This window comes from Macaca thibetana, chromosome 15 (assembly GCF_024542745.1).
Source record: "Macaca thibetana thibetana isolate TM-01 chromosome 15, ASM2454274v1, whole genome shotgun sequence".
Taxonomy (NCBI): domain Eukaryota; kingdom Metazoa; phylum Chordata; class Mammalia; order Primates; family Cercopithecidae; genus Macaca; species Macaca thibetana.
The window spans coordinates 32421458-32444751 of NC_065592.1; the positions used below are offsets into that span (position 1 = coordinate 32421458).

The following is a 23294-nucleotide window of genomic DNA, read 5'->3' on the forward strand; positions in this document are numbered from 1 at the left end:
AGGGAAGCTTAGAGGAATCAAGACGATCAAAAACACCTTGCTGGCCGGGCGTGGTGGCTCACGCTTGTAATCTCAACACTTTGGTAGGCCGAGGTGGGTGGATCACTTGAGATCAGGAGTTCCAGACCAGCGTAGCCAACATGGCGAAACCTCATCTCTATTGAAAATACAAAAATTAGCCGGGCGTGGTGGTGTGCACCGGTAATCCCAGCTACTTAGGAGGCCGAGGCAAGATAATTGCTTGAACCTGGGGGACAGAGGTTGCAGTGAGCTGAGATCATGCCACTGCACTCCAGCCTGGGCGACAGAGTGAGACTCTGTCTGAAAAACAAAACAAAACAAACAAAACACTGTGCTCACCTCGGCAGCACATAGCCTAAAACTGGAACGATACAGAAAAGATTAGCATGGCCCCTGCACAAGGATGACATGGAAATTCGTGAAGTGTTCCATATTTTTCTGTTCTTGCATGGGCTCTTAAGCAACATGGAAATAAGGTTGATGGAAAATAAACATCAGTTTCTAAACAAACAAACAAACAACAACAAAACAAAAAAACAGCAGGCAGAAAAGATGGCTTTCAGAGGAAGTTCTGTTTTTTGGTTTTTTTCCTTTTTTTGAAATGGGGGATGAGGTCTCACTCTGTCACCCAGGCTGAATGGTGCAATCACAGCACACTGCAGCCTCGACCTCCTGGGCTCAAGAGACTCTCCCTCTCAGCCCCCTAAGTAGCTGAGACCACAGACATGCACCACCATACCTGGTTAATTTTTCCAAAAAATTATTTTGTAGAGACAAGGGTATCCCTATGTTGCCCAGGCTGGTCTCTAACTCCTGGGCTCAAGGGCCTCGACCTCCCAAAGTGCTAGGATTACAGGCATGAGCCACAGTGCCTGGCCCTGGAAAGTCCTAAATTCTATGTAATGTTGTGCTCTAACATCCAAGAAAGTATTTTACTGTGCTATATCATCATTCTATATAGTGCTCTGTTACTGGCCAACTAAGACAGGACTACTCACTGGTCCCTGTGTTCCCTCTAGAGAGAACATAGGAAACCATTCCCTCAAAGTGTTATAGTATTATTGTGGCTTTGTTCTACTTTCTCTTTCCATGCAATTGATTCAAACATATGTAATCAGTTCAAGGATCTACTTTACCAGCCACTGTGCAAAGGGCAGGAGAAACAAAGATGAGTAAGAATATGTAAATATGGCCGGGCGCGGTGGCTCACACCTGTAATCCCAGCACATTGGGAGGCCGAGGTAGATGGATCACCTGAGGTCAGAGGTTTGAGACCAGCCTGGCCAACATGGTGAAACCCCATCTCTACTTAAAATATAAAAATGAGGCCGGGCGCGGTGGCTCACGCCTGTAATCCCAGCACTTTGGGAGGCCGAGGCGGGCGGATCACAAGGTCAGGAGATCGAGACCACGGTGAAACCCCGTCTCTACTAAAAATACAAAAAATTAGCCGGGCGCGGTTGTGGGCGCCTGTAGTCCCAGCTACTCGGGAGGCTGAGGCAGGAGAATGGCGTGAACCCGGGAGGCGGAGCTTGCAGTGAGCCGCGATCGCGCCACTGCACTCCAGCCTGGGCGACAGAGCGAGACTCCGTCTCAAAAAAAAAAAAAAAAAAAAAAAAAAAATATATATATATATATATATATATATAAAAATGAGCTGGGTGTGGTAGTGGGCGCCTGTAATCCCAGCTATTTGGGAGGCTGAGGCAGGAGAATCACTTGAACCCAGAAAGTAGAGGTTGCAGTGAGCTGAGATCATTCCACTGCACTCCAGCCTGGGTGACAGAGTGAGACTCAGTCTCAAAAAAAAAAAAAAAAAAAATATGTAAATATGCAGGTTTACAGATACTGTTTCTCCCTACAACTGCTCTGGAAAGGGCAAAAAGTGTAAGTTAAATGAAAACCAGCATTCTAGCCCCAGTAAAAAAATTGTTACCTTTCTTGAAAAAGTGATACATGATTCTTTGCAAGACTCAACCATGTTAACTACAACCACATATACCATTCTCCCCCCTACAGTTTTCTTGATTGCTTATTATTATTATTACTATTATTTTTGAGACATTGTCTTGCCCTGTTGCCCAGGCTGGAGTGTAGTGGCACGATCGCAGCTCACTGCAACCTCCACCTCCTGGGTTCAAGCATCTCTGCCTCCGCCTCCCGAGTAGCTGGGATTACAGGTGCCTACCACGCCAAGCTAATTTTTTTGCATTTTTGGTGGAGACGGGGTTTCACCATCTTGGCCAGGCTGATCTTGAACTCCTGACCTCGTGATCCACCTGCCTCAGCCTCCCAAAGTGCTGGGATTACAGGTGTGAGCCACTGTGCCCAGCCGATTGCTTATTATTTTTTAGATACATTTAACTTGTTTATCGCGTGCATGTTAAGGCATATTAATACATGTTTTTCAGATTCATCATGAAGGTTTTGGACTTCCTCAAAAATATCACAAAATTCTGTTGGAATTAGATTTGGTCAGAATGGATCTTAATTTTCAAACCAAGACACCTTGAGTTGCTATGGATTGGAAACTGCATAGCTAGACCACGAGAACACGTGATTTTGTTTTAAGCACAATTAACTCTACAGCGAGACAGCGTAACTGACATCATATAGCTCTCGCTGTGCCAAAGCCCGTAGAAACAGAAGAGGCCTTGCCTAGGGGATTCTTTGCATTAAACGACTTTGTTAGACAAAGCCACTCTGGCATGGGAATTGGATTTGCAATTTGGGTCTTTGTAAAAGGATTAGATGATCTCTACTGTTTAATGTTTGGATCTCAATTTGCATTTGGAAACACGTGACCCCGCTGGAGGTTTAGTTCTCTTTTATTTTCATTTTCTTGTCCCGATACACAATCGATACTGTATGTTAAAAAATTGATAAAACTGCTTGGTCAAATGGTCGTACTGATTAGGAAGTGTGATATGTTGGTCTTCTCTGTGAATGGTGGAGTCTACCTGGGCTCCAGCAAAACTGAGCCAGTAATCCATTTGCCAACTGACAAATAACTCATAGGTAGAGATCTGCACGTTTCATTGATTTCCTTAATTAGAATGCATGGCTCTTTGTTAGAGAAAGAAAGCACACAGAGATATGGTCAGACAGTGGATCTGCAGAAGGAATGAAAGAGAAAAGCCTCCGACTGCCTCAGGACATAGTTGAACACTCCTGTTCAATGCCTTACTTCATAAATAAAGTTTTGAGAAAAATTATTTTAGGTTTCGGATAGCAACACTCTCAGCTGTACACGGTGTTTAACTACCTGTCCTTTGGTAAACTTTTGTTGTTGTTGATACAGAGTGGGAGTCTCACTCTGTCACCCAGGCTGGAGTGCATTGGCGTGATCTCAGCTCACTGCAACTTCCGCCTCTCAGGTTCAAGCGATTCTCCTCCTCAGCCTCCCGAGTAGCTGGGATTACAGGCGCCCGCCACCACGCCCAGCTAATTTTTGTATTTTTAGTAGAGATGGGATTTTGCTATGTTGGTTAGGCTGGTCTCGAACTCCTGACCTCAGATAATCCGCCAGCCTCAGCCTCCCAAAGTGCTGGGATTACAAGGGTGAGCCACCACACCCAGCCCTGGTAAACTTTTTTTTTTTTTTTGAGACAGAGTTTCACTTTTGTTGCCCAGGCTAGAGTGCAATGGTGTAATCTCGACTCACCGAAACCTCTGCCTCCCGGGTTCAAGCGATTCTCCTGCCTCAGCCTCCTGAGTATCTGGGAATATAGGCATCTGCCACCACACCCAGCTAATTTGTATTTTTAATAGAGACAGGGTTTCTCCATGTTGGTGAGTCTGGTCTCGAACTCCTGACCTCAGGTGATCCGCCCACCTCAGCCTCCCAAAGTGGTGAGATTACAGGCATGAGCCACCAAGTCCAGCATGGTAAACATTTTTTTTTTTTTTTTTGAGACGGAGTCTCGCTCTGTCACCCAGGCTGGAGTGCGGTGGCCGGATCTCAGCTCACTGCAAGCTCCGCCTCCCGGGTTCACGCCATTCTCCTGCCTCAGCCTCCCGAGTAGCTGGGACTATAGGCGCCCGCCACCTCGCCCGGCTAGTTTTTATATTTTTTAGTAGAGACGGGGTTTCACCGTGTTAGCCAGGATGGTCTCGATCTCCTGACCTCGTGATCCGCCCGTCTCTCGGCCTCCCAAAGTGCTGGGATTACAGGCGTGAGCCACCGCGCCCGGCCGGTAAACATTTTTAACTAACATTTGCTTTGAGAACCTTCTCACATTGGCCACGTGAAGCCTGGAATAGAAACTGCTTGAGGAGGGACAATTTCTCAGATTGTGGGTTTAGGTCACGTGGTTTATTTGTTTGTTTTCTTTTTAACTCTTCAGATTCTTCCTCCTTTATCTTTGTCATTGACCACAGGAAAACATTTTTTGCATGTCAGGATGAATGTACTGGGAAACACAAACTTGGAGTTGCTGGTTGATTGAGCTGGAGGTAAAATAGAAAAAGGCATTCACATTCATTGAACACCTATGGCATGCCAAGAACTCTGCTAGATGTTTAGGAATTTGTTATTATATAACACTGAGGCCCAGAGGAGTCAAGTGACATATCCAAGGTCACAGAGCTGTGATTGGAACCCAGATGTGCCAGATTGGAAGTCCAGGCTCCTATTGCCATATCACACCCTTTCTCAGATAAAGTAAAGCGAACTTCTGCTTTATCTGCTCCTCACCTCCTTGGAATGTGTGTTTGATTTTTTATTCTAAACAAGGGTTATATTTGGTGCACATGAAGCTATACGGGCAAGATTGGCCAAACCCATCCCTTTTTGTAATAGAGGCAAGTAATTTTTTTTTTTTTTTTTCTGAGACAGTCTCGCTCTGTCGCCCAGGCTGGAGTGCAGTGGCACGATCTTGGCTCACTACAAGCTCCGCCTGCTGGGTTCACGCCATTCTCCTGTCTCAGCCTCCTGAGCAGCCGGGACTACAGGTGCCCACCACCATGCCCGGCTAATTTTTTGTATTTTTAGTAGAGACAGGGTTTCACCGTGTTAGCTAGAATGGTCTTGATCTCCTGACCTCGTGATCTGCCTGCCTCGGCCTCCCAAAGTGCTGGGATTACAGGCGTGAGCCACCGAGCCGGCAAGGCAAGTAATCTTATCTGTCACTCGATTGAAAATACACCACATTCTTCTAGGTTCCAGTTTGGAAAGTGACTTAAGAAAAGGCAATAGTTTTCTGCATCATAGCACCCCCTTAACCGCTGTAAAATCACCAAGAGTAAATAGGTCATTGCCTTTCTTCCTGGGTATTTCACTCACGGATTTCAAAGCATTTTACACATGTATTCAATCTATTGAAACAAAAGCTAGCAGCCCTTTTTATAGTTGGGCCAACTGGAAGTACTCCGAAGAAAGAATCTTTTCTGAAGGTCACACACTCTGAGGCCTTCCTAAATGGAGAATGCAGGAGAGGAAGTTCACCCCAGGAGTGGCACATTCGAGGGTTGTGATTAGAGCCCACATTCTCAGCCATGGCCCATGGGAAACACTCCTGCTTCTTTGCCCGTCTTCCAAAATGCTTTGCCAACATTCTCCTAATGCTGCCAATATTTAAAGATAATCTCTTTCCCCTAAACAGGATCTCAGCCTAAAATAGATCTGGGTCTGTGTCACTGGGCATGAACAAATGACTCAGAGAGCCATTTAAGATCTCAGAAGCAAGGAAGGCTCTTTGGAGCACCAGAGCAGAGTCTGGGAACAAATGAGTGACAGAGCTGGAAGGTGTTCCGAAGAACATTTTATTTCTTTTTTCTTTTTTTGAGATGGAGTCTCACTGTGTCACTCAGGTTGGAGTACAATGACACGATCTTGGCTCACTGCAACCTCTGCCTCCCAGGTTCAAGTGATTCTCCTGCCTTAGCCTCCCGAGTAGCTGGAATTACGGCACCCGTCACCATGCATGGCTAATTTTTTTTTTTTTCTGAGACAGTGTCTCACTCTGTGACCCAGGTTGGAGTGCAGTGACGTGATCTCGGCTCACTGCAAGCTCCGCCTCCTGGGTTCACGCCATTCTTCTGCCTCAGCCTCCCTAGTAGCTGGAACTATAGGTGCCCGCCATGGCGTCCAGCTAATGTTTTGTATTTTTAGTAGAGACAGGGTTTCACCATGTTAGCCAGGATGGTCTCGATCTCCTGACCTCGTGATCCGCCTGCCTCGGCCTCCCAAAGTGCTGGGAGTACAGGCATGAGCCACTGCGCCCAACCCCAAAGAACATTTTATTTCAAGCCTACTTTGCACAAATGAGGAAGATGAGACCTCACATCCCCCACAGCTAAGCCACTGCAGAACTTCATTCCAAACTAACACTTCCTGACCCTCATCCTCCGCCTGCACAGGAGGTCACAGAAGCAAGACCTAGGGGGTCTCCTAACCAAGACACAGGTGATAGGTAAGAAGGCAGGTTTTTATGAGTGGGTATGTTTAGCGTCAGGGATAGCAGAAGAAAGATGAGTCTCTCCTAGAAAATGTGTTGATTTGGACATTTTCTACACGTGTTGGGTTTTGATTATTTTGTTTAGTTGTTTCACTTTTCTCCTTTAGCTTATTCGCGTCATCTGCTAGGTTTATATCCCATTCTCTCTGCCCAACAGTAGGGCATTGGTTATATAAGTTCTGACATCCCTAGAATGGACTCCTATGTGCCATTAAAATTATCTAGCAAACAATAATAAAGGCAGGGAGTGGTGGCTCATACCTGTAATCCCAGCACTTGGGGAGGCCAAGTGGGGCAGATCACCTGAGGTCATGAGTTCGAGACCAGCCTAGGCAACATGGTGAAATCCTGTTTCTACTAAAAATACAAAAATTAGCCGGGGGCAGTGGCAGGGTGCCTGTAATCCCAGCTACTTGGGAGACTGAGGCACGAGAATCACTTGAACCCGGGAGGTGGAGGTTGCAGTGAGCCAAGATCGCGCCATTGCACTCCAACCTGGGCAACAAGAGCGAGACTCTGTCTCCAAAAACAAACATACAATATAATAAATAAGGGCCAACATTTAGAAGGGTTTACTCCATGACGTCTCTGTACTCAGCATTTCACAGGCATTTTTTTTCATTCAGTCCCCATGATAATCCTACAAGGTAGTCATGACTGTTTGCATTTCAGGGATGAGGCCTCTGAGGCAAAAAGAACTTAGGTAACCTGCCTTGAGTCACAAAACAAGCAGGTGATGGAGCTGGAATTTAAACCTGATTCTACTCAGACCCATATTCTTGAGCCACCTGCTCATTAGATGCAGAAGAATGCTCAAAAGTTAACAGCGGGGAGCGGGTGGCGGGTGGTGTGTGAAGGGGAGGAGCTTAGATAGTATTATCCAACTTGGTAAAATACATTTATGTTTATGTGTTGGAGGGTATATTTGCACTCAGAAAATTCTAGAAGGGCCACTCAAATACCAATTCCTTGAAGCAGCCTTTTCTGACTATACTAAAAGAGCCCTCCCACCTTGCTCATGTTATTATCTCTTTAACCTGCTTGATGTTGTCTCATGACACTTACCATTACCTGAACTGTAACATATACTGGATCTATTTACTCTGTAGCTTCCCTCTAGAATGAGGAGGAGGACAATGCCTAGGAAACTACCTGGGACGTAGTAGGTGTTCAATAAATATTGTTGATTTGAAAGCCTGAACCAAACCCTTGATGTTGGTTGCTGTTGTCCTCCTCCACCCCACAACCACTGCCAAATGGGAACCACTTAGATTATTATCGTTGTTATTACTTTTATAAGGCAGCTTCCTGAGCCAGAGTAGGCTCAGAGAGACTCTCAATTTAGATTCCTGATACTTAAATGGATTGAAAATTTTTCTTCATGTTTCATTTAAAATATTCCAAGTGGAAAAAAAAAAAAGACTGGGTGCAGTGGTTCATGCCTGTAATCACAGCACTTTGGGAGGCTGAGGCAGGCAGATTACCTGAGGTCAGGAATGTGAGACCAGCCTGGCCAACATGGTGAAACCCCATCTCTACTAAAAATACAAAAATTAGCTGGGCATGGTGGCAGGCACCTGTAATCCCAGCTACTCAGGAGGCTGAGTCAGGAGAATCTCTTCAACCTGGCATCGGAGTGGCGGGGTCAGGGCGGGTTGGGGGCGGGGCATTGAAATGAGCCGAGATCACACCACTGCACTCCAACCTGGGTGACAGAGAGACTCTGTCCAAAAAAAAAAAAAAAAAAAAAAAAAGCCAAGCATGATGGCTCACTCCTGTGATCCCAGGGAGGCCACGGCAGGAGGATCACTTAAGGTTAGCAGTTCAAGGCCAGCCTGGGCAACTTAGTGAGATCCTGTCTCTACAACAACAAAAATCAAGAACCTAAAATGGTCCACTTTAAAGTGCGAAAAGGTAATCTCCTCCTTCCTGGACAGAGGCTTCTCTAGAGCAGAAAGTTCTTTTGATTGCAAAAGAGAAGACCATTGGAAATCTGCTTAGATAAACTTGCTTTGAGTCAAAAGTGAATCATTAATGTTTCAACTGCTAATCCACTTAGTGTCCTATTCACCCAGATGGCTGTTTTGAGCACTCACGTCATGGTTTTTTAGAAAGATAAAAGTTTCCAGTCACCAGATTCAGTTGAGCAAGGGTAAAAGACAATTGATGGTAGATGAAGAGATTGAAGTTTCTGAGATGAGTGAACAAACACTTATCTGGTCAATGTGAAAATGAATGAAACATTTGAAATCAACTGATATGAGTTGGTTGGGTTTTATCCCTACAATAAACTCTTTCCGTTGCCCTCCAAAAAGGATTAGGTCTTATGTGAATGGAGTTATAACTAACTCATCTCTGTCCTCAAGCCATATGGCCTTGACCTTTCTTAGTGACAGCATAGTCACTTTAAACCGTGGGTGGCTGTTGGAGATTTTTCTTGTTTGCAGCTAAGTCCTTCTGAAGGGTGACTTTGGCCCCATCAGCAGCTTCAGGAGCCATGTAAAAGCCAGGAGCAATGCATCCCTGCATTCCCTGAAGCCAAGGGGCTGCTTTAGCTGGCTTCCTTCCCTCTTCCCCAAACAGAACCAAACTCCTATAGAAAATTCATAAATTCTTGGCAGGAAAGAAATCCTCCCATTGGAAGGAACAGATGTTGTACGAGTAACTTTTGCCGTTATACTGTTCCTAATATCATAGTTTTAAAGCGTGGGGGATGTTAACTTTTTTACAAATGTCAACATGTTCTGGGCAGTTTTTCCATCTCCATCTGTGGCATACACATCACCAATCCTTCTGCTGCCCCTTTTAAAAATTTTCCAGGGAGTAGTTAGAAATTGGAAATATATTAAAAAGTGAAAGCGGAAAATTCAATTCAACAAGCATGCTAATGTGTACCCTAATGCAGAAAGTAATATGCTGTTTCCCTCCCAGTTGTAAATCTCAGAAATATTCTTTCTCTTGTCGTCTTAGAACTTGGAATGGTGTACAGATTTCTAACAAAGTAATTATGACCAATTAACAATCAGAGACTATGGCTGTTACCAGAATTCCCTGAGTGAGTAATCTACTCATAAACCCCCCTTCTAAAGAAAGCCTCCGTCCTGCTTCAAATTCAAGGGGCTTCTAGGCCATTTGCACTTCGTTTACACCTCATTAAACTGCCCACATTATATGCCTGGGTCCAGGTGACTGTGGGAAAGGATCAAGGTCAGTGGATGCCATGTATCTAGCCTCCGAGTAAACTTAAAAAGGGTGACTGCACCTCTACTGGTGCTAGCTGGGGTCCCCTCCCCGGGGACAGCGATGCCCGCTTGAGGCGGCTTCTGCAAGGGCCAGAGCGCCCACTGGCTGTGGCCGGGCCCAGAACACGCCTGACAGCTTTTGGGTTCAAAGTCTGAACTGGGTGAGCGGTCTGGGTGGGATGGGGTGGAGTGGGGTGTGGAATCGCAGCGCAGAGGCAGAGGAAGGTGACAGCGGGGGCGGGGCGGGGAAGCATCGGAGCCAGATTTAAGGGCGCCCCCGGAACGTCTCGCAGTCTCCGTTCTCGAGCCAGGTTCCCCCCTTCCGCCAGGTCGGAGCCAAATGAGTCTCCAGATAGGTGTGGGGCCTAGTGTCGGAACCCGCACCCCAGAATAGCCTGTCCTTGAAGCTCCGTGCTCAAGTGGAGTGCAAGTGGTAGCGCTTGCCGGGCGGGGCGCGGCTCGGGGGGCACCCACATCCAGAGCCAATCCCATCCCGCGCCCTTACCCGGTTCCCGTGGGCCCCGGTGCGGCTTCCCCCGCATCCTCGCTGGGAGGCCAGTCCGCTCTCCCCGGCGCGATCAGGGGCGCGAGCAACACAGGAGACCGTGGCCATCCCTCTGCGCTTGGAACTAGAGGCGCACGCAGCGCCCGCGCGGTCTGCAGTGCCCCCCACCGGACGGCCCGGCACAGGACGGCTCCGGACAGGGCTACCCGCGCCGTGCAGCCTTTGCAGGCGGAAGCCGGCGCCCCTCCTCTTCCTCTCTATTGAAGCCACCGAAGTTGTGAAATTTAAAATCAAGTCAAGGAGGATACGCTGGCGCTGTCACTGCCTGGCTTCCAGCTCTCGGAGACTGTGGACTTCTAGGCCGCCCTTTGGCTAACGTGAAAATAGAACGGACAAGGTCATGTAACCATTAAGTGGGAGTGTGCAATAACGTGTCTGCTACGTGACAAATACTCGCTGAAAGATGGACATTGTTATGATTACTCGCTGGCTAGAATTTGGCTTCTCTGGAGTCTGCTCCTCTGTGGCAGATAGGGATGGTTTCTACCTTTCCTTTGAGGTGGAAAAGGAACCTGAGCACCCAACTGGGGTCCAGTCTTGCAGTGCCACTAACTCCATCTCTGGCTGTGGCTTCAGCTGTGTCCTTTTTGAATCTAAATATTCTCATCGCAAAATGGGAGTAATCATACTCCACCCATAGAGTTGCTACAAGATGAGAAATGCAGGGCTCCTGGTTTGGGGCAAACTCACTCCCATTGTCAGCCGGCCGGTCCCAGACCACCTGCATCTGTAGCGGGTCCCGGACCACCTGCATCTGTAGCACGTAGCAGGTGCAGTGCACAACATTTGACTCTACTCGTAGGCGGCGCCCTTTTCTTTTTAATTAAGTTTTGTAGAGAGAGGGTCTCACTTTATTGCCCAGGTCGGTCTCAAATTTCTGGCCTCTACCAATCCTCCCACTTCAGTTTCTGAAAGTGCTGGAATTACAGGAGTGAGCCACCATGCTCAGGGTCCTCGCTCAGGGTCCATGCTCAGGGTCCTTGCTCAGGGTCCATGCTCAGGGTCCTTTTTCCTGAAACACATTGCAGGCACTCAGTGCAAGCCTCGCCCACCCACAGCAGCTAGCCCATCCAGGATGCATTTTGCAGCCCTGTCTGTGACTAGGAAGCCTGGGCTGAGGAAGGTTTTAACTGTTGGGATTCTTCTTCCTTCTCTCCCCTTGACACCCCTTCCACAAATGCCTGGGATCCTTTCTGGAAATTGGTGATGTTAGAAATAGAAACACACAGTCCTGAGACATAGTGTAATGGAATGCACAGTCAGAAGACCTGACTGTTAAGGGCAGCCCTGCTAGTTAGTTCCTGGCTAGCTTTCTCCTGCAATCTCTCTGAACTCCAGTAACCTTGTCTTTCTTTCTTTCTTTTCTTTTCTTTTCTTTTTTTTTTTTTTTTTTTTTTTTTTTTGAGACAGAGTCTCACTCTGTCACCCAGTCTGGAGGGCAGTTGCACGATCCTGGCTCGCTGCAACCTCTGCCTCCTGGGTTCAAGTGATTCTCCTACCTCAGCCTTCTGAGTAGCTGGGACTACAGGCACCCGCCACTATGCCTGGCTAATTTTTGTATTTTAGTTGAGACGAGGTTTCGCCGTGTTGGCAGACTGGTCTCAAACTCCTGACCTCAGGTGGTCCTCTTGCTTCAGCCTGCCAAAGTGCTGGGATTACAGGTGTGAGCCACTGTGCCCAGTCTGGTCACCTTATCTTTTTACTTTCTTTCTTTTTTGTTTTTATTTTTTGGAGATGGATCTCACTCTGTCATCCAGGCGGGAGTGCAGTGGTGCAATCTTGGCTCACTGCAACCTCCCGCTTCCGGGTTCAAGCAATTCTTGTGCCTCAGCCCACCGAGTACCTGGGATTACAGGTGCCCACTACTATGCCCAGCTGATTTTTTTGAATTTCTTTTTCTTTTTTTTTTTTTTGAGACGGAGTCTCGCTCTGTCGCCCAGGCTGGAGTGCAGTGGCCGGATCTCAGCTCACTGCAAGCTCCGCCTCCCGGGTTCACGCCATTCTCCTGCCTCAGCCTCCCGAGTAGCTGGGACTACAGGCGCCCGCCACCTCGCCCGGCTAGTTTTTTGTATTTTTTAGTAGAGACGGGGTTTCACCGTGTTAGCCAGGATGGTCTCGATCTCCTGACCTCGTGATCCGCCCGTCTCGGCCTCCCAAAGTGCTGGGATTACAGGCGTGAGCCACCACGCCCGGCCGATTTTTTTGAATTTCTAGTGGAGACGGGATTTCACCATGTTGGCCAAGTTGGTCTCGAACTCCTGACCTCAGGTGATCTGCTCTCCTCGGCCTCCCAAAGTGCTGGGATTACAGGTGTGAGCCACTGCTCCTGGCTGTAATACAATACTTTATGCCAGCAATCCAAATTTTGGGACTGTGTGATAAGGCACCAGCAACTTTGAGGTCCCATCCCGGTAACTTCTCAAGCTCTCCAATATGATGAACTTTAAGTGAGAAAAAAAAAATTACAGAAAACCAGTGTTCAATATTTACATGGCCTCACCAGTCACGGTGCACTTCTGCGTACATTATATCCATTTAATTGTCAGTTAGCCCATTTTCCAGATGAACCTCAAAGAGGGAGGGTGACTTTGGACACAGTGTTTATCTCCACAACACAGAGTCACCTCTCAATTCAGCCTTATCTCTATGCTGTTAGACAAAGATGCTGGGTCAGGTGCAGTGGCTTATGCCTGTAATCCCAGCACTTTGAGAGGCTGAAGCATAAGGATCGCTTGAGCCCAGGGGTTCATGACCAGTCTGGGCAACATAGCAAGACCCCATCTCTATTTATTTATTTTTAAATTTTAATTTTATTATTTATTTGTTTTGAGACAGAGTCACACTCTGTCGCCCAGGCTGGAGTGCAGTGGCTTGATCTCAGCTCACTGTCACCTCCACCTCCCGGGTTCAGGTAATTCTCCTGCCTCTGCCTCCTGAGTAGCTGGGACTATAGGCACATGCCACCATGCCCAGCGAATTTTTGCATTTTTAGTAGAGACGGGGTTTCACCATGTTGGCCAGGATGGTCTCGATCTCCTGAACTCGTGATCTACCCACCTCGGCCTCCCAAAGTGCTGGGATTATAGGCAAGAGCCACCAAGCTCGGCCTATTTATTTAAAAATAAAATAAAAAAAGATGCTGCTCTCCTAGGTATGACAAAGCAGGACTTTTCACCAGCCATCTGAGCAAGGGTTCTTTGAGACTCTTTGGAAATGATAGGACACAAACTTTATTAATACAGAACATTAAACAAATTAGAGAGTGTTTACATATTATGACAAGACATGCAGCAGGCTGTTACTTTACCAAAACTATTCATTATGGGGCTGTTTGTTTAAAGGTTGTCCTGGTGGCTTGGAGACAGTGCCTTTTGCTCTCTGACTCACAGGAAGCAAAAATAAGTCACTATCAGGTGGTGAGCATACTTAGAAGCCAAACTAAAAATGAGAGGGTTTATCATCCTCTGGTGTATAGCAGTCGGCTCCACTTTCAAACTGGTAAATGCCAGGTAGTTGAAAATTTAAGATTTTATTTGTGTGACACATGTTGTGTGTGTGTGTGTGTGTGTCTATTTTTTGTTTGTTTGTTTTGAGACGGAGTCTCGCTCTGTCGCGCAGGCTGGAGTGCAGTGGCATGATCTTGGCTCACTGCAACCTCTGCCTCCCAGGTTCAAACAATTCTCTGCCTCAGCCTCCTGAGTAGCTGGGATTATAGGTGTCCGCCACCACACCTGGCTAACCTTTTTTTTTTTTTTTTTTTTTTTTAGAGACCGGATTTCACCATCTTGGCCAGGCTGGTCTTGAACTCCTGACCTCATGATTCACCCGCCTCGGCTGCCCAAAGTACTGGGATTACAGGCTTGAGCCACCGTGCCCCGCCTGTGTGTGTTTTTTAAAAAACTATTTACCAAGCATTTGCTAATTACAGTATGCTAATTTCTGTGCTTGGAAACACACAAAGGGATATGATAAAATCTCTGTCACCAAATGGTCCACAGTCTGATAGGAGAGAGACACCTATATAAATGTGTCTAGTAGTTGCCTCATTTGTAAAGTGGGAACAACCATAGGACCCCTTTGTGGGGAGCTTCTGAGGACAAGCCATGAAAAACATGGGTGAGAAACAGTTGTTGGAAGCATGAGCCAAAATAGGCTCTTACATAGATATGGCTTGCATTAGCCCCTTTTTCACATGAAGAAGCTGAGGCTCTGAGAGGGGAAGAGATTTGCTGATTCACTGCACAGCCAGCATTCAAATTTAGATCTGATCCTTCTCTTCCCACCACATTACATTCAACGTTTATGTTGCCCAGGCTGGTCTTGAACTCCTGAGCTCAAGCGATCCTCCCACCTCCCAAAGTGCTGAGATTACAGGCATGAGCCACCACGCCCAGCCCAATAAACAGTTTTATTTTTTGTTTTTTGCTTTATTAGCTTTATTGAGATACAATTGTATACATTTAGATTGCACATTTAATGTATACAACTTGGTGAGTTTAGATATACCCGTGATGCCGGGCGCGGTTGTTCAAGCCTGTAATTCTTGCACTTTGGGAGGCCGAGACGGGCGGATCACGAGGTCAGGAGATCGAGACCATCCTGGCTAACATAGTGAAACCCCGTCTCTACTAAAAAATACAAAAAACTAGCCGGGCGCGGTGGCGGGCGCCTGTAGTCCCAGCTACTTGGGAGGCTGAGGCAGGAGAATGGTGTAAACCCAGGAGGCGGAGCTTGCAGTGAGCTGAGATCTGGCCACTGCACTCCAGCCTGGGTGACAGAGCGAGACTCCGTCTCAAAAAAAAAAAAAAAAAAGATATACCCATGATTTCATTAGCACAATCAAAGTAATAAACATATCGATCTCTCAAAAAGTTTTCTTGTATCCCTTTCTGTGTGTGTAGTTTGTGGATTTAACATGAAATCTTAACATGAGATCTTAACAAATTTGTAAGTGCACAATACCATATTGTTAACTGCAGGTGCTATGTCATACAACAGTTCTCTAGAACTTATTCATCTTGCATAACAAAAATTTTACACACATTAAGCAACAATTCCCCATTTCTTTCTTCCCCCAGCCCCTTACAACCACCATTTTACTCTAAGTTTTTATGAGTTTGATTATTTTAGATACCTCATATAATTGAGATCATGTAAAATTTGTCTTTCTGTGGCTGGCTTATTTCACGTAGCATAAGTGAAATTAGCTCTTTATCAGATTTTCTGTTTTTTTTTTTTTTTTTTTTTCTCATGCCTCAGCATTTCTACTTTTTTATGGTTTCTATCTTTTGGTTGATTCTTTTCATTTAGTTGTGTATTGCTGTCATGGTATTGTTTAGTGTTCTATCTATATTCTCTTGTAGCTTGCTGAGCTGCTTTAAGATGATTATTTTGGGCCAGGCGTGGTGGCTCACACTTGTAATCCCAGCACTTTCGGAGGCTGAGGAGGGTGGATCACTTGAGGTCAGGAGTTCGAGACCAGCCTGGCCAACATGGTGAAACCTGTCTCTACTAAAAATACAAAAATTAGCTGGATGTGGTGGTGTGTGCCTGTAATCCCAGCTACTTGGGAAGCTGAGGCAGGAGAATCACTTGAACCCAGGAGGCAGAGGTTGCAGTGAGCTGAGATCATGTCACTGCACTCCAGCCTGGGTGACAAACCCAGACTCCATCTCAAAAAAAAGTTATTTTGAATATTTGTCGGACAATTCACAGATCTCCATTTCTTTAGGGTTGGTTATGGGAGATTTATATCATTCCTTTGGTGATGTGATATTTCCCTGATTCTTTGTGTTCCTTGTAGTTTTGCATTCCTGTTTGCACATTTGAAGAAGCAGCCACCTCTTTCAGTCTCTGTACATTAGGCAGGGAGAGACTTTTACCAATCAATCCAGTTAGAGATTCTGGGAATCTCTCAGATCTTTTGTGTGTGTGTGTGCCTACTTTACTCCTCTCTCTGTCTCCTGCTGGAGAAGTCTCAGGATTGTGTGCCTTCTCCTGATCCTGCAGTGCTCTGTCAGGTGCTGAGAGCTGTCCAATTTTTTTTTTTCCTGGGGTTATGCACAGAGATGCTGGTTGTTGGGTGCAAGCTCTCCCTCCTGAAAGAGAAGTCTCAGGATTGTGTGCTTTCTCCCAGTCCCACAGAGCTGAGCTGGCTGCTGAGATCCGCACTGGCTGTAGATATCTGTGCTGGCTGCTAATATTCATATCAGCTGCTGAGACCCACAGGCCAGTTGCTGAGATTTGTGAGCTCGTTGTTGAGATTTACATGTAGGCTTCTGAGAGTCCCACTCCTTCTCTTTGTTCTTAGCTGCCTGAGACATTCTAACTATTCAGACTCTGGGTGAGAGAAGACAGAATTGGATCTTCAGCTCTATGGGGCATTGGCCCAGAGACTCTACTCTGCTAATTAGCAAGTAGTGCTTAAACCAGCAAGGTGGCTTTGAAGTTTGTTTAGATAACAGAGCTATTATGACTTTATTTACAACATGCATCCTGAAATCTCTTAATATGTAACGTCATAACTTATCACATATCATCTGCTTGCTTTGGTGACAGAATAAGAAAATGGCAGACTTGGGTCAAATCTCTGCTCAGTCACAGATTAGCCATGGGACCTTGTGGAACTCACTGAACCTTTTTTTTTTTTTTTTTTTTTTTTTTTTTTTGATGAAGTCTTGCTCTGTTGCCCAGATTGGAGCACAGTGGCGCAAGCTCAGCTCCACCTCCCAGGTGCAAGCAATTCTCCCAACTCAGTCTGTAGAGTAGCTGGGATTACAGGTGCATGCCACTACGTCTGGCTATGTTTTTTTAGTAGAGATGGGGTTTCATCATGTTGGCCAGGCTGGTCTCGAACTCCTGACCTCAGGTGATCTGCCCTCCTCAGCCTCCCAAAGTGCTGGGATTACAGGCACGAGCCACCATGCCCAGCTTGAACCACTTTGAACCTTATGTTTACCCTTTTTTAAATGGGCAGTTGGAAGGACACAAGGAAGCAACAAATGGGAAGTGTCTCTGCACACTTACATGTTATGAATATGAGTTTTGATGTACATTTGAGAAGCCCTACTTGACCCTTTCCAACTCCTTCCAAACACTGGCCTCCAAAGGTCCATGGTGCTTACTCCCACTCTTCATGGTGCTGTGGTTAAATAAATTTGAAACTGGAAGCCTAGACTCAAGTGGAGATAAAGCCAAGGTAAAGGGTGAGACTTTGGTTTAGGTTATTTAACCTAGCTAAGCCTCAGTTTCGTCATCTGTAAAATGAAAACAATAGGGCTTGTTAAAGGTAAGATTGTTAATAAGAATTAAATGGGATACTGCTTATAAGTGTTGAAAACAGTGTCTGCCTCATAGCAAGCATTTCATAAACACTAGCTGTTTTTTTATCATTATTATTAACTAGGTCACCTTTCCAGGGTATTGGGAGAAGGAGTACAAGCTGAGGTACAGTTCCTAAGTAATGATGATAATGCCGTCTCTAAGAAGAGATTGTTGGAGTGAAGTTCCTAGGGCCTCTGATGCTTGATGATTTCCAGCTTTAGCTCATCTACTCACTGGCCCGTGATCTTAGAGTCTAAGGCAAGTCCCTTCCCCTGTTTATACCCTAGTTCCCCCATTCCTTCACCAGTCTTTTAAAAGACCTAGAATTGATCTAGGTCTGTAAGAGCACTAAGCATGCTCTTTGCTATAACTCGGGAGACCTCAAAAAAATTTGTCATTATTCTTCTGTTTCAATTCCTTGCCCTGAAAGTAGAGAAGAATACACATTAATCTCACTCCCCATGGCTGCAACTTGAAAGGTCCAAGGGGCCACATCTGGCACCTTGAGATGAGTTCCAGACAGTCAAAACCTAATATAAATTGACTGACAAATTTGGAATATGGATGGTACATAAGACAAAAGTCCCATATCAATTTAAATGTATGAAATGATAAGTGAAGTTGAATGAAGTTGGATATTCCTATCTTTTATAAATGCACACTGAAGTATTCAGGGGTGAAAGGCCATGATGCCTGTAACTTACGCTCAAACAGAGTACAACCTTAACAATAGGTGAATCTGGGTAAAGGATATATGTTGTGACTTACACTATTTGTGCTTTTGCAAGTTAAAAATTATTTCCAAATAAAAATTTAAAAATAAAAACCTAGGAGCAGTGTGAAGAATAAGAGGCGAGAACAACCCCCGGACAGACCAAAGCCCTGCACCTTTGCATCCCGTGCCCAGCACCCACGTCCCGCCACCATCGTCATCACCATGCCCAAGAGAAAGAGCGGAGGGGATGCTAAAGGTGATAAAGCCAAGGTTAAGGACGAACCACAGAGAAAATCCACGAGGTTGTCTGCTAAACCTGCTCCTCCAAAGCCAGAGCCCACGCCTAAAAAGGCCCTGCAAAGAAGGGAGAAAAGGTGCCCAAAGGATAAAGGGAAAAACTGATGCTGGCAAGGAGGGGAATAACCCTGCAGAAAATGGAGATGCCAAATTAGACCATGAACAGAAAGCTGAAGGTGCTGGAGACGCCAAGTGTACTGTCTGCGTTTTTGATAACTTGTGTACTTCTACTGACTGTACAGTTTGAAATCCTTTTTTTTTTTGATACGGAGTCATGCTCTGTTGCCCAGGCTGGAGTGCAGTGGCGCGATCTTGACTCACTGCAACCTCCGCCTCCTGGGTTCAAGCCATTCTCCTTCCTCAGCCTCCCGAGTAGCTGGGACTACAGGCACCCACTACCACGCCTGGCTAATTTTTTTGTATTTTTAGTAGAGATGGGGTTTCACCATATTAGCCAGGATGGTCTTTGATCTCCTGACCTCATGATCCACCCACCTTGGCCTCCCAAAGTGCTGGGATTACAGGCATGAGCCACCATGTCCGGCCCTTTGAAATACTATTTTTAAATCAAGTTTTATAAAAATGCAGAATTTTGTTGTCCCTTTTTTTTTTCTTTTCTTTTTTTGAGATGGAGTCTCACTCTGTCGTCCGGCTGGAGTGCAATGGCGCAATCCCAGCTCACTGCAACCTCCGCCTCGCCGGTTCAAGTGATTTTCCTGCCTCAGCCTCCCAAGTAGCTGGGATTACAGGCGCCCGCCACCACGCCCAGCTAAGTTTTTTTGTGTTTTTAATAGAGACAGGGTTTTACCAGGTTACCCAGGCTGGTCTTGAACTCCTGACCTCAGGTGATCCACCTGCCTCGGCCTCCCAAAGTGCTGGGACTACAGGCGTGAGCCACCATACCCAGCCTCTTTTCTTTTCTTTCTTTCTTTTTTTTTTTTTTAAAGCTATGTTTTGAGCACATGGAACACTTCATTGTTGTTTTGTGGGGACGGGGCCTATGTCACTAATAGAATGTCTCTGAAGCTGGATTGATGTGGGGAAAACATGTTTCCCTTCTAGTTTTGAGAGACTTCCTCTTGGCTCCAAGGAGGAGGGACTCCCTGACTTTGACACACTTGGCCACCTTGGCACAAAACTTGTGGTATGAAAACACAAATTCGTTTTTATGTCCTCTTCTCCCTTTCCATCTTTCAGCATAGAGTTAACTCCCTTAAGCCCAGACATCCGTTGGGACCTGAGCCCCAGTCATTGGTTACTAGTGTGTCAGGCAATCTGGACTTTCCAGTGATGCCACTGAGATGGCATCCCTCAAAAGAGCCGTGGTTCCACCTCTAGATTGTGGATCTTCAGATAAATTCTGCCATTTTCATTTCGCTTCCTGAAAGTCAGGGTTGACTTGTGAAAAGTGATTAAACGACATGCTAACTGTGAAATGTCAACTCTCACCCTAAACCTTCCCTGTTCAGAGCATCAGATGAAGACTTCATTGGGCTTTATAGGGGCTTCCCGATTTTTGGTAGTCCATTGAAAAAAGGAGTTTGAAGGTTGTTGTATACTGTTAACGATTGTCTACCCATGTCCTGTCTGAAATACCATGATTGTTTATAGAAAGTATCTGTAATAAAGCCGCATACAGTCTGAAAACTTAACAAAACAAAACAAAAAACAAATAAAAACCTAGTAAGGGACGAGGAACTCATGACTTTCTTGTTAATCCTTCCTCAACTAACATGAGCACTATAAAGCAAATAGATGAGGTTCTGGAGCAAAAGTTCCCAAGCAAATACTTCACTATAAAACACTGAGTTCTGAGGAGTATGCAAATCCTATTCAGGCCGCCAATCACTTGACAGGCTTTTATGCATATCTTTCATTTCAGCCACAAATAGTTACTAGATAAAGTTTAATTAACCTCTAGGGGCTCACACATTAAATAGCCTGCTCAAGGTTGCCCAGCCACTCTATGTCAGAGCCAGGCTTTGAGTCTAGAGACACCTGTCTCCAAACCCTGTGCTCTTTTCTCCCCCACCCCAACCCTGTGCCAACGTGGGCCCTGCCCTGGGGGAATTTACAGTTTACAGGGGACAGTACATACCTATATGAAAAGAGAGGCCAGGACTTGCATGTAAAACATGTATGGGGTTGTAGAAGCAGCTGTAAAAATAATGGCATCATTACAGAAGATTAAAATGAAGTCAATTTCAGCCACAGAACAGGCTTTGTGTGCTTTCAGCATGGACTCCACAGACTGTATCTGCAGTTAAAAGGAAACCCCCAGGTGTTTTATTAACAATGTGTTTCAAAATCATATAAACATAAGGAAAGAAATATGCTGGCATTTATTACCACATTTACCTTATTATATTCTTTCTTTCCTTCCTTCCTTCCTTCCTTCCTTCCTTCCTTCCTTCCTTCCTTCCTTCCTTACTTTTTCTTTTTTTTTTCTTTCTTTCTTTCTTTCTTTCTTTCTTTCTTTCTTTCTTTCTTTCTTTCTTTTTCTTTCTTTCTTTCTTTCTTTCTTTCTTTCTTTCTTTCTTTCTTTCTTTCTTTCTTTCTTTCTTCTTTCTTTCTTTCCTTTCTCTTTCCTCCTTTCCTCCTTTCCTCCTTCCTTCCTTCCTTCCTTCCTTTCCTTCCTCCCTTCCTCCCTTCCTCCTTCCTCTTTCTTTCTTTCTTTCTTTCTTTCTTTCTTTCTTTCTTTCTTTCTTTCTTTCTTTCTTTCTTTCTTTCTTTCTTTCTTTCTTTCTTTCTTTCTTTCTTTCTTTCTTTCTTTCTTTCTTTCTTTCTTTCTTGACAGACTCTCACTCTGTTGCTAGGTAGGAGTGCAGTGGCACGATCTTGGCTCACTGCAACCTCCAACTCCCGGGTTCAAGTGATTCTCTTGCCTCAGCCTCCCAAGTAGCTGGGACTACAGGTGTGCGCCACCACACCTGGCTAATTTTTGTATTTTTGGTAGAGACGGGGTTTTACTATGTTGGCCAGGATGGTCTCCATCTCTTGACCTCATGATCCACCCACTTCAGCCTCCCAAAGTGCTGGAATTACAGGTGTGAGCCACTACGCCTGGCTGTTTTTACATCTTTTCTCCCTAAACATTGTTATATTGCCACATCTTATATGGTTTTGTCCCTTCCTAGGTTTCCTGCAACCTCACTGGGCATTTTCAGAATGATCTGTACAAGTGTTGACTGAATGATTGATTCCAAGTCCCCCTTCCTAGGAATTCAGACCTCGTCTTGACAAGTGATGAATGGGCCATCTTAATCTTGTTTGGATCAGAAAGGACCATACAACTGAGGTAAGAGGGGAGCTGGTTTCTTGAGTGTGACAGAGACAACATCCTGTCATTCAGGTCCCCTCACCAAAAGCTTTTTTTTTTTTTTTTGAGATGGAGTTTCACTCTGTTGTCCAGGATGGAGTACAGTGGCACCATCTCTGCTCACTGCCACCTCCACCTGCCAGATTCAAGCAATTCTCTTGCCTCAGCCTCCCAAGTAGCTGGGACTACAGGCATGTGCCACCATGCCCAGCTGATTTTTGTATTTTTAGTAGAGATGGGATTTCACCATGTTGACCAGGCTGCTCTCAAACTCCTGGCCTCAAGTGATCACTTGCCTCAGCCTCTCAAAGTGCTGGGATTTTAGGCGTGAGCCACCATGCCCAGCCACCAAAGCTTTTATTTTTTATTTATGTATTTTTTTTTTTTTTTTTTTGAGACGGAGTCTCGCTCTGTCGCCCAGGCTGGAGTGCAGTGGCCGGATCTCAGCTCACTGCAAGCTCCGCCTCCCGGGTTCACGCCATTCTCCTGCCTCAGCCTCCCGAGTAGCTGGGACTACAGGCGCCCACCACCTCGCCCGGCTATATTTATGTATTTTTTTGAGATGGAATTTTGCTCTTGTTGCCAGGCTAGAGCGCAGTGGTGCGATCTTGACTCACCGCAACTTCCGTCTCCCAGATTCAATTGATTCTCCTGCCTCAGTCTCCCAGGTAGCTGGGATTACAGGCGTGCATCACCACGCCGGGCTAATCTTGTATTTTTTGTAGAGACAGGGTTTCACCATGTTGCCCAGGCTGGTCTCGAACTCCTGAGCTCAGGTATCTGCCTGCCTTGGCCTCCTCTCATTGTATTTTGTGTACACCATACTACCTACAAGGTCTGGAACTGCCCATGACCTCCTCAGATGAGCAGTCTGAACCAAGAACAATTGTCTTTCTGAAACAGCGTTCATGTGGTGGTGACTGCAGCTCAGAGCAGCAATCTCCTTCCTATTCCTTGTTGCTTCCCAACCAGTGAAAACTGATAACACAACTTTGCCCAGTTATACGCCCATAATGTGTTTCTATCGTGTGCTCATATGTGCACTTGTATAAAGCCAGGTGTTCATGGGGCCAGACATATATTATATGCCAATGTTGGTGTTTATATACACACAATTGTATAATAGGTAGATTTTAAGCATATAGATACTGTGAAAGAAATGGCACGAACACAAGTAGAAACTGAAGTTTAAATGCTTTTCTCCAGCCCCACAGTGGGCCAGGCAAACCTCTTGAGGGACCACTGCTCCAAACTAGTGATGTACAGTGTAGCAGGCGGGATCAGCAGCACTCAGATTGCCCGAAGGCAATATTAAAAATGCACATTCATCACTACCTCCCTCGCCCCGTCAGAA

The 23294-nt window shown here is 45.7% G+C and overlaps 1 non-coding gene across 1 annotated transcript; it reads left to right on the plus strand.

Annotated features, from left to right (window-relative positions):
• Positions 1-352: 352 nt before the first annotated feature.
• LOC126938218 (U6 spliceosomal RNA) lies at positions 353-459 on the plus strand. The gene has a single exon (XR_007720029.1). It is a non-coding gene; the product is annotated as a U6 spliceosomal RNA (small nuclear RNA).
• Positions 460-23294: the final 22835 nt, after the last annotated feature.